Source organism: Narcine bancroftii, chromosome 13 (assembly GCF_036971445.1).
Source record: "Narcine bancroftii isolate sNarBan1 chromosome 13, sNarBan1.hap1, whole genome shotgun sequence".
Classification (NCBI taxonomy): Eukaryota; Metazoa; Chordata; class Chondrichthyes; order Torpediniformes; family Narcinidae; genus Narcine; species Narcine bancroftii.
Genome location: NC_091481.1, coordinates 64,438,152 through 64,450,276, shown reverse-complemented (window position 1 = coordinate 64,450,276; position 12,125 = coordinate 64,438,152). Strand labels below are relative to the sequence as shown.

Genomic DNA, 12,125 nt, shown 5'->3' with positions numbered 1-12,125 from the left:
GAAAGGGAATGGTTCCTTTCCTTGCATGGAAGGATTGAGTCGTTCTTTAAAGGATATTGGTTTTCTGTTTGAAAATGTAGGGGAGTGCAGGGATGTATAGCAGGGAAAGAATGCCCCATGTCTCCTTGGTAGACCAATATTGAACCAATCAGATGCTTGGCTTAAGGTCTAAAATGGGAGGTCATTGTAAATGTCCAGAAAGCGACAGGCTGTATACAACAAACAAAGTCAACTGCGCCTGACCTTTAGTTTTTTGAAAAGAAAATCTGAATCATTTGCACTGTCGGAAATAATGTCTTTTTTTTTGTCATAAACCTTGAGAAGTCCATGCATTAGGTGGCACCAAGCTCTCCACATTTGTTCAAATGAGCGCCTTTACCTGAGGCTAAATGGTTGTCTTAGCTGTTTGACACGGGGCTAGGCATTATAACCGAGGCTCACTGCATTCACACAAAGTGTGGTCTTCATCTTGGCTGGATCTCCACCAAGTGGCTCTTTTTGCCAATTTTCTGTCGTCCTATGGCAGCTGGACACTGGCCACCTCGCGGTGCCCTGACCTAGTGCAGACTGGGAATTAGGCGCCTCCTTCAAGGGCGATCAACTGCTTGACGGACAGCAATCAACGTGAAGATCCACCCAACATTGGCTCATGGTGGCAGTGAGTGCCATCGCACCACTCCACCACCTCCCACATCTGTGACCTCTACTGCTGCAGCAGGGGCAGCAAAGCACTCAGGAACACAGCCAGTTTCCCTCCGAGTTACATCGTTGTTCCTCAACTTCTCCCCGACTTCACTGTGTGGGAGAACACTCACCACAAGGGCTGCAGCTTCTCAGGAATTTAGGGAGATCGACTTTGCATGGTGTGATCATTCACACATCTAATACTTGCATATTAATGAACATGAGCATGATCTTCTTGCAGATCCTTCTGCAAACGTTCCTTCTTGTAAAGAAAAACCTGCTGTGGCAGAGCAGGAAATATCTGGGAATTATAAGAATTGTTTGAACATTTTGGTAGCTGGAAGGGATGTAACCCAGAGAGGGTTAGAATTTGCCCAAGGTAAGGCTTGGTACAGGAACTCTTTTTCCCAGGACTGCAAGATCCAGCAGAAAGTTGTGAAAATGGTTCAGACCATCAATGTAGACCAATCTCCCCTCCATTAACCTCCGAAAAGCAGGCAACATATTAGGGGACCCGAGTACAACACGAAAGTCTGCAGACACTGGTTGAAGTTAAAACACAACGCTGGAGAAACTCAGCTGGTCAAACAGTGTCCTTGATGGAGCAAAGATGCAGATACATAACCAATGTTTCGGCTTGAGCCCTTCAATAAGGTATGAAGACCTTGAATTTCATTAGACAACCCACTCCACGCTGGTCACACTCTCTTCTTACCCCCTCCCCCTCCATACACGAGCTTGAAAACGCAAACCTCCAGATTCAAGGGAAGTTTTTTCCTTGCCATTATCTTGAATGGGCCTCCCATTAGAATAAAATTATGCATTGCACTATTTAAGTATACTTTTCTTTAATATATTCTGCATTTTTGTGACACGTTACCTTGCACTTTTATCTCTGTGTAACACTATCAGTTGTATTTTAGTTGTTATTCCTGTTGTGTGGCATATAGGTTGACTTGCCCTGGATAGCACACAAAACAAAGTTTTTCATTAATTCTTGGTAAACATGACAAAAAAAAACAATTCAAATTTTCCGCAGGAGATATTAACAGAATTATAATAAATTTTAGGCCTGCATAGGGGTAAAACACTGAGGTGTGAATGGTACCTCACTGCTCTGACAGCTGAAATAACAGGAACTTCCCAGTGGCTGACCGTTGTAACTCCACACTCCAATTCCACACTGACAGGTCTTTCCATGGTCTCATGCCCTGCCAAACAAAAGCTATAACAAAATGGAGGGAAAATATCTTATATTCCATCTAGGGCCTAGGCACCCTGGGCACTCTCCAAGCAGCCAACATTGACATCGACTTCTCCAATTTCCACTGCCCTTGTGTGTCTTTTTCTCTCTTTACCTTTGTCTCCTTCCCTCTAGCTCCCCACCCCATTCCTTCCATCTCCTATCACAGTTAGATTCTTCCCCCCCCCCCATCCACCATCACCTTTTTCCCTCCCACCTGTATTCGCCCAGGATTTCTTACCTGTTAGCCTGTGCTTTCCCCCCTCCCCCCCATACTCCTTCCTCCCTCCCCTCCCCCATCTTCCCCTATCATTTTATTCAGGCACCTGCTTGCTTTTTGTTCATACCCTGAAGAAGGGCTCGGGCCCAAAACGTTGGTTACCCTCAACTTCCTGTAGATGTTGTGTGACCTGCTGAGCTCATCCAGCAAATGTAGCACACCAGCAACCTGGGTTCCCTCAGGTGCTGTTCCTGTAGAGTTTGTATGCCCTCCCTGTGATTGCATGAGATTGCTCCGGGTGTTCCATTTGCTTCAAACATCCCAAGGATGCGTGGTAAATAGGTTAATTGTCCTTTGAGCGTGGGTGAGTGGTGGATTTTGGGAGAGAATTAGAAAATAGGAATAATGCAGGATTGGTGTAAATGGTGGCACAAACTCAGTGGGGGTGAAGGGCCGGTTTCTGTGCAGTGTCTCTCCACAACTGGTTTAAAAGAAGTACAGGAATGGAGGCTCTGGTGACTTCCAGGAGAATGTGGCAGACTGAACCTGATGAGCCATTTTCAATTTGGAATATCAGATAACGGGGGGTTGGTGGGGTGGGGAGGGTCAGCTGTTCCTTTTAACTCAGTTACACCATCACATATTTAGATACAAGTTCTGTTTAAAACATTCTTAAGTTACTGGTAGGCATATATTGTGTAAACCTCATCCATTTTCAGGAATTACCTGAAACATTGCACATTAATGTGTCCATTATCCTCATCATCATGGCCCATCCCTTCACAAGCGAAGATGAACACGATGCCTTGTAGCTCTTCTGTCCTCACAGAACTTTTGTTCTGTTTTCCATGAAGTCCAAGGCACCATGTGCCGGAGCAAGGACTTGGAGTTGAGTGCTTGCCCAGGACAAACACCTCCCTCTGGGTCCCAAACCACTGGGCCTGGCAGAGTATGAGGCACAACAGCCAAAGTAATGCAGGATTGCCTCGCAGTGGTCTGTTCCAAGACCGTGCTCACTGGCCATTGTTCTTACGGATCCTTCGCTCACCTTCATCCACACACTAGTCATCCTGCAACCATATATAACCATTTACGGAGCGGAAACAGGCCATGTTGGCCTTTCGAGTCCGCACCGGTTCACTGATTTTGTGCACCCTTTTCAAGCAATGGTCCCGGTAGATCACGTCGAAGGGGAGGGGGCGAAGGGAGATCTAGCACTATCCTCGGTTTTCCCCCCTTTCCATAAGAATTTCCTTATTATTTTCTTTAGCTCCTTGAAGAATTTCTCTGTTAGGTGAATTGGTAACGATTGGAATATCTGATCATAGACTATGCAAGTCTTTCAATGTGAAAATTTATGTAGATTATATTACCAAACTAAGGCAAAAAATTTAGACTGGCAGAGGCTAATAAATGTTTGGAGAGGGCTGCAAGGATCAGACAGGAACATGGAGAAAACAGAATATCAGGCTCTATCTCTCCATCGGGTGGATAATGTGTGCCACTGCTGCACTTAGGTTCAAATGATGTAAGATGGGACCCCTGGCTCCGCTCTGGGATTCGTCTGATAGTCCAGACTAATATCTGCTTTCTCATCGACTTCCCTTATGATATTAATGCTGCCACACATTTATAACTAATCAAAGCTCTGTGTTCAGTTATAAAGGTGGACATTTCTGCAGTGACTAACCTGGTAGTGACTTGCTTTGAAAGACAACCAACCTTAGCAGAAAACGCCCAGGTTTCAGTTCTGGGCTGTGTCAGATCCAACTGATCTCAGCAGCAGTGATGGTACAGGAGGAATACCTGCAGGGGTGTGTCAGAATAGAAGGCTATAGAGTCTGAGAGAGATACAGTAAGGAAACAGGACCTTCAGCCCACTGAGTCTGTACTGGCCACACACTAACCCTAAACTAAACCTGGTTGGAATTGGGCTGAAGGACCTGTTTCATGCTCTGTGACTCTATAACCTTCCCCCCCCCACCCCCCCCCACCCAGATTCTAGGGGTAATTTTCAGCGGCCTATCAATCGCACGCCTTTGGGATATGGGAGGAATCTGGAGTACCCAGAGGAAATCCATGGGGTCACGGGGAGAATGTTCAGTCTCCACACAGACAGCACCCAAGGTCAGGACCGAATCTGTCCCCTGAGCCATGGGGCAGCACTGGTCCATAGGCATGCTTCATCATCTTTTCTTACTTTATAAGAAATGACCTGATAAAGGTTTATAAAATCACAAGGGGGCATAGGTAAAGTTTTCTTTCCCCCAAATTAAATGATTCTAGAACAAGAGGGGATAGGTTTAACTCTGGACTCCGGCCATTTTTACCTTTCCATACTCCGCGGTCTTGGTGCATCAGTAAACTACAGTACAAAACCCAGTTCGAACGAGCTGGTGGTTGGGTATAAAATTAGTCCCGAAAACAGGGACACATGGTATATGCGCTTGTTTATAGACCCTGAAAACAGGGACATGGAGTTCAGATGGCTTAAGGGGCAAGATTTATGAGGGACCAGAGGAGCAACTTCTTCACTCAGAGGGTGGTCCATATCTGGAGTGAGCTGCCAGAGAAAGCTAGAGCAATGGGTACAAATTATAACATTAAAAAGACAATGGGACAGATTTATGGATAGAAATAGGAAGGTCGAACAATGTTATGGATCAAATGCAGGTCAATGGGACTAGCCCAGAATGCCATCTTGGACAGCATGGACGAGTTGGGCCAAAGGGCCTGTTCTCTGCTCTCTTTGGTAGACGTAGAGCTTTTTTCAGTGGCACGGTTCCAAACCCTTTCCGACAGCAGGGGAGAACAAAAAAAAATTCAGTCAGAAAACCTTCCACTGCCCTTGATCTACGTTGTCAGTTTTGCTGCCAAGCAAACTCTGCCCTATTTTCTTCTCTTTGGGTGATGCGGCAGGACTTGGGCAGGATGCAGTCAAAATTCAGCACATGACCTCAAGGCTCAGCGGGGGAAAAAACTGAGATGCAACATGAAATTAAAGTTGGAGGCACTTAGTGAATTGAAGATCATGTTTCGTTGCACTCTTCGCTCTCTACCTTTTAGAACCTAGGCCGAGAATTAACCCAGTGCCCCCCATGGAGTTCTAATTTATTTTGCTTATCCCTGAAATGATCAATGGCAGGAACAACAACAAAAAAAGGGAAAATTCTTCAAGCCAAACAGCTGACTGTACAATGAGTAGTTATTGGCACAGGGGAGATAAGCACTTGGAATGGAACTGGTTAACCTAAGGATAGATGTCTGGTGAGCTGCCTCTCATTATAGAACAGGGTTAGAGAGTTGGAACGAGGGAAAGCTTCAACCAAAATTCTGCAGCAAGTCTACAAAGTGAAATAGATCAATGTCTGGGTGGAGTTGGCAGGAAGACATCACTGTAAAAAGCGTCTGTGACCAGCACGCGTGTTTTTCAAATGCTGTGCGGCTTCGCATTCACATTTCTTCATGATTTGGCCCATTGAGTGGATGCTAGCTCAGTCCGATCGCATGCATCGCACTGATTTCCCTGTTGCCCATTCCTGCGGAGGGCAGATTAGATCGAGGTATACAAAATTATGAGAGTCCTTTGCCCAGACTAGGGGAATCGGTAACCAGAGGATAAAGGTTTAAGATGAGGGGAGGGAGGGGGAATATTTAAAGGAATCTAAGGGGTAACTTTTTTTAAAAAAACTCAAGGTTGGCAGGTGTACAGAACAGGCTGCTGGAGGAGGTGGTTGAATCATGTACAATTGCAACATTTAAGAAAAAAAATCACACGGATACATGGATAGGATGGGTTTAGGGGGATATGGGCCAAATGTAGGCAGATGGGACTGGTGTAGGTGGATGGTGTGGGCAAGTTAGGCTGAAGGCCCTGTACGTCTCAATGATTCTTGCTACATTTCACCCCACCAGATTATTTTTAAAAACTAGGGGTGAATGTGGCAAACCACTGTATGTATATATTTATCCGTCTGGGCACACCCATTGGCCTGTGTTCCTGTGCCCCCCACCCCCATAGGCTCCTGAATAAAGGTGATTGATCCCCAGCCACTCCTCAGTTCGGGACAGTCGGCCAGCAGGTATGTGCCTTCATTTATCACACCTATTACTTCCTGACTCTGGAACCATGCTTCTACCTCTTCCCCTCCCCCCCCCCACCATTTTGTTCGGGCTCTTGCGATATTTTTTCATACCTTGATGAAGGGCTCAAACCCGAAACGTTGGTTATGCATCTTTATCTTTGCTCTGTAAATTACACTGTTTGACCTGCTGAGTTTCTCCAGCGTTGTATTTTAACTTCAACCATGGTGTCTACAAATGTTTGTGTTTCACTAAATGTAGGATCGGGGTTGGCCCTCACTGAGCAGTAGCCGGACTGTGGCTGCATTAAACAACCGTGGCCAGTTTGGATGATTACTGCAATGGGCTGCATAGGGCCCAGTAGAATGTTACTGCACTGTAGCTGCTCTGAGGCAGCATTGGATATTTATTGCAACCTGGCCTGGTTGGATGCTACTGCAGAGCTGCATCAGGTAAATACTCTGGATATTTGCCAATCTAAACAATCAACGGAAAGTGTCAACATAGATAAATCATGAGAAATTTGAAAGGCAAGGGCCTTTTTTCTGGATTCCACCATTCTTCCCTCCGTGCCCACAATAAAGCTGAGTCATTTAAAATCAACAACCTTAATTTTTTACTTCTTTGACATGCCACTATTAGAAGTCTACAACATTGTGAGAGACAAAGATAGAGTGGACGGTCGGCAGCTTTTTTCCGAGACCACAGCGGCAAATACCACACGACATCTGTACAAGGTGAGGGGAGGAAAGTTTAGGGAGATGTTGGGGGTAAGTGTTTTTGAAAAAGGCAGAGTGGTGGGTGACTGGAATGCGTTGCCAGGGGCGGTGGTGGAGGCTAGTACAATTGAGACTTTTAAAAGACTCCTAGACAGGCACATGGATGAAAGAAAAATGGGTTATGGGTGTGACTTACAGTTCAAAAATGACAGCGCTGGTGTGGACCCACAGGGAGCAAGGAGAGCAGCACTCCCGCAGGGTCCAACTGCCCAGTCAAAAGCCATCAGCTCGATAAAGGCTTTGATCGGCCTGTTAAAGGAGCCAACAGTAGTTGCTGACTCTAGGGGAGGACAGGGCACCATAAAATGGGGAGACCATCCCCCGTCTGAGAAGGAGAAGCAGAGGAGATGACCCATGGGACAGTGGTGGACCAGTGAGGGGGCTCCGCGGCTGAAAGACCAATGCATGCGGTGGGCTGCTGGTGACGAGGCGAGGAACCCACGGAGGCTGTGGGCTGCTGGGCACTCGCTCAAAATTGGCTGAAGGGGTACCAGGTATCGGAACCGGGATGCGAGGGGATGCCAAAGGGTTCTTGACCATGTTGGAGGTTTCGATCCGGAGCTCAGGTTGCTAATGGTTTGGACTGGACTTTAGCTGCGAAGGCTGTGGAAACACTGGAGGTGAATCTATGGACAATTGGTGATTCTGGGGGTTCTCGCTTTTGCTGCTCTTTCTCTGACTGTAAGAGGCACTTCAGGCAATTTCTGCCGATGGCAAATCTGTTTGCCTTACAGCCGACAAAAGCAATTTCATGTAATATGACACTGTCTTATTACAAATGACAATAAACTCAATCTTGAGGTAGGGAAGGTTTAGTTTGTTGAATAGGTTTTTTACAGGTCAGAACAACGTCATGGGCTGAAGAGCTGTAAAGTTCTGACCAAAGGAGGATCAGGTGGGATTTCCAAACATTCTGGATCTGAGACACTGGAGTGTTTGAGTTGTTGGGGATTGTACAACAAAGGACTGGTGTCAGGAAGCTCCAGCTGGCACCACTTGGGATAGACAGGCGTCTTGAAAGGGAGCAGGAACCCTGGTCATTGAATGGTGGGTTGGCTTCGACTGATGTACAAGCTGAGGGCATCCTTTATCTGATCTGTGACCTGTGATGAGAAACACACATAATACCCTCACTGTGTTCGAACAGCCCCAAAAAAGATCAGCTTTATCTTTGCTGGGCTGCTGTGACATTAAATTGAGACGCCGTGGGCTCTGAATTGGTGTAAAAAGCCACCCCACAGCATTAATGCAGAGCAGGACAGTTCTCTTAGGAGACCTGGGACAATCATCATTATTCAGTCTTCATCTTCAGAACTCGGATCTTTGCCCAACACGTCAAAGCTGATTGCAAGGGCTGGGCAAATTGACAGCCATCATATTCACTGAACTTCAGAAGGTATGAAAGCAAAATATTGCTGGAAATCGGAAATAAGGATGAGGAGTGATTTAATAAAGTACACAGAAAGGGTGGACAGCCAGCGCCTTTTTTCCTTGGGCCACAATAGCAAATACCAGAGGACGTCTGTTTAAGGTGAGTGGAGGAAAGTTTAGGGGAGTGGTCAGAGGTAAGTTTTTTACTCAGAGAGTGATGGGTGCCTGGAATGCACTGCCAGAGGTGAAGGCTCTCACAATAGGGATATTCAAAAGACTTAGACGTGCTAATGGATGTAAGAAAAATGGAGGGTTATGGGTGTGACGAAGGATGGTTTAGATTGTTGTGGAGTTGGTTTACATAGGTTGTACTGTGCTGGAATGTTCTTAAATTGCTGGGAATAATAGGAGCAGAATTACTCTGCAGGTCAGGCAGTGTCTGAAGGGAGAGAACCAGAGTCTACTTTTCATTAGCTGAGACTAAAGATGTGACCTCACTTGGCCTGGGACTTCGATGCATGCACATCTTTCCTCTCCTCTCACTTCATCCCCTCCAGCACTCAACCCAGTTGTTCTTTTTTTGACAACACTGCTCTTCCTTCGTCAAAACTCTTTAAAAAAAACATTATCGGCATCATAAGGCATGAACTCCCAGGCTTTCTAAATCAAATCAGTTACTGCCTATCCAAATGCCAATCAACTGCCTCTACCCATCATTTTTCAACCCTCCCTAATTCACCAATGACTACTGTGTCCAGTCAAATCCCTGCCACCCTGTCCACATGGTTCTCCGTTACACTTCAATCCTGATGAAGAGTTCCAGCCCAAAATGTTAACAACTCTCGCTCTCCCACAAATGCTGCTCAACCCACTGAGTTCCTCCAGTTGATTGTGTTTTCTCCATATTTCCACCTGTTCCTCAGAATCTTCTCTAATAACTTGCCCAACGACATCAGACCCACTGGCCTATAGTTCCCTGGCTTGCCTTAGTTATCATTCTTAAATAACAGCACATTAGCCAATCTCCACTCTCTGTTTTCTAAGAGCTTCACCTGCAGCCAAAAATGATGGAAGTATCTTTGCAAGGGCCTCTGTAATTTTGTCCCTCACTTACCATAGGATCTAAGGAAAGAGTTGGTCAGGCCCTGGGGATTATCCACTCAATGACTTTCAACACCTCCTTCCCACTGGTACATTGTACGTGGTTCAGGTTATTCCAACTCATCAGCTTCAATTCCTTGGTTTCCATCCTCTTTGAATGAACACACAGGGAGGAGAAGGAGGAGTAGTGGGTGGTGAGAACAGAAACCAGAGAAGTTGGAGGGTATCCAGACATGAGATGTTGTACCTCCATTTTGCTGGTGGTCTCAGTCTGGCAGTGCATGAGACCATGCACAGATATGTCAGCAAGGGAATGGGGCAGGGAATTAAAATGGTTGGCCACTGGGAGATCCTTCTATGAAGGACAGAGCTGAGGTGCTCAACAAAATGATCTCCCAGTCTGTGTCCAGTCTCTCCGATGTAGAGACCACCACAACGGGAGCACCAGATGCAGTAGATAGCCCCTGCATATTCACAAACTAAGTGTTGATTCACTTGGAAGGACTGTTTGGGGCCCTGAATGGTAGTGAGGGAGGAGGTGTGGGCCCAAGTATGGCCCTTGCTGCGGCCACAGGGAAAGGTGTCGGCTTCTGTCATCTTCCTCACAGTAAAGAAGTGACCCACAAACATGGAGCGTCAGTTCCAGGAAGATGGAATTGCAAAGAGGTGAATAAGTAAGGATTGAAATAGATCACAACTTGTTCAAACTCATTTGGTTCGGGGAATTCATGGCTCACAGGTAAAGTCACTGTGACAGATCCAAAATCAAAATGTGGTGTTCTGTAAATGCCATGTGGTGTTCATCTATTAGTCATCCATTGGTGTGTTCAGTACCTTTTCCCTCAGGATGTAATGAACTCTGGCTAGGCTGTACCTACTCTTGCTCTCTGTAATCCTGACAAGCAATCGGTGTTTTCTAATCAGTGAAACGCTGTGATGGAAATGGTGAGGAGAGAGGGTATGGTGCTGAGGAAAAGCATCATCCATGATTGTACAGAAGACTCGAAAGGATGAATGATCTCCCTTTATTTTCTCTGTTTTATCAGCGGTTCACTTCAGGAAGCTGTAATTCCAAGAGTCGGGAATAGATCAAATCGGATACCAGTTTCCCTTGCTAGTTAGCCATTGGTGAAAGCAGGCTCGATTTTTAACATCAAAGAAAAATTTGAACAGGTACATGGATGGGAGGGACATGGAGAGATCGGGAATGAGCACAGGTCAGTGGGACTCGGCAGAATAATAGTTTGGTACAGGCCAAAGGGTCGGTTTTCATTTCTGTAGTTCTATGATTCTATGAGTTAGTGTTTGTTGCCAACTCAGGTTTATCAATTCATCATGGGATTTGATGCAAAGAAGAAACCACTCAACCTGAAGGAATGTGACAAAGTTTCCGATAGTGAATGAAGCCACTTGCCTGTGTGGGCACTGTTGTAAGGTGGGATAAGAGGCAGGCTAGCAGCAATGGGTTGAACAAGTTGGTGGGGCCAAAACGTGGAGGTTACTGTCATCTTCCATTCTAAATATTGTTGCATCCTCGAGGAGCAAGAGGAGGCTCTGCTTGTTGCCTCACTGCCTTTCTGACACTGCTTGCATCCTGCTGTACACGAAGTATGTAGCAGGAGTGGGACGAGGCATGAACTGTGTCACAGGTGACTGCTCAATCTCCACTAGTGGAAGGGACGGAAGGAGCAGTTACTACCCAATACACCAGAGACATGGAGCTTACAGACTGCAGGTGGTGACGTTTAGGGCCCACAGTGACACCCAGTCCTGGGGGTAATGATCAGGGTGCAGTGTGCACACCCAGTCTCCCATTTCCAGGGGGGATGCTCAAGGTGCACACCTAGTCACGCCGGGGTGGGGAGAGGGGGGGCGGACATGTAGTCCAGTTAGTTGTGGGAGGTAGAGGGTTTGTAATAAATGTCAGCGGAGAGTCTGTGTCCTGAGATGGAGACACGGGGATCCAGAAAAGGGGGAGAGTGATCGGAGATGGACCAGGTAAAGATCAGGCCCAAAATGTTGATATATCTTTATCTCCATGGATGCTGTGAGACCGGCTGAGTTCCTCTAGCATTTCTGTGTTGAACAGCAGAAGAAGCAGTGCCTTTGATCAGTACACGAGAGAAAATGTTGCAGGGGTAACAGGAAGAGGGACAGATGGGAGTTGGCATGAGCCTGCTGGGCCAAATGGTCCAGGAGGAGAGAGAGGGGATTCCACAGCTTAGGGTCATGCCAACTGAAAGAATGGCCTCCATGGAGAGAGATCAACAGCCAGTGTTGGATAAGTGTGCTGGTGTGCAGAATTGTTGCAGTTTGAGCAAGATTTCAGTGAATTAGCTGCATGAAAGTTGGGGAAAATGGACTAAAGCTTTGTACTTATTATCAAATGCAGCCGTTCCTGCACAAGGACAAGAAAGATTTTGTTTAATTGGCAATGTGACTGGCTGTAATTTGAAACTTTGCTTTGTCTGGCTTGGCACAGGAGATGTTCCTGTGGCCTCAAGCATCTGCTTTTAATCAGTATCACTTTCTAAATACTGTAACTGGGTTCTGTCAGATACAGGAGAGCCTAATTGGAAACACGTTAAACGGGGCGGCACGGTAGCACAGAGGTTGCGCTGCAAGACAATTGCTGGGTTGGGGA

At 46.3% G+C, this 12,125-nt stretch overlaps 2 protein-coding genes across 3 annotated transcripts in view; one reads left to right on the top strand and one right to left on the bottom strand.

Moving 5' to 3' along the window:
- Positions 1–12,125, top strand: part of LOC138748526 (protein kinase C and casein kinase substrate in neurons protein 1) — a 70,871-nt gene that overhangs the window by 18,726 nt on the left and 40,020 nt on the right. The gene's annotated exons all lie outside the window — the stretch shown is intronic.
- med25 (mediator complex subunit 25) overlaps positions 1,516–12,125 on the bottom strand; it is a 95,289-nt gene continuing 84,679 nt past the window's right edge. Inside the window, exon 21 of the transcript XR_011348101.1 lies at positions 1,516–1,645. The gene's annotated coding sequence lies outside the window, so the exon portion shown is untranslated. The remainder of the gene's footprint in view (positions 1,646–12,125) is intronic.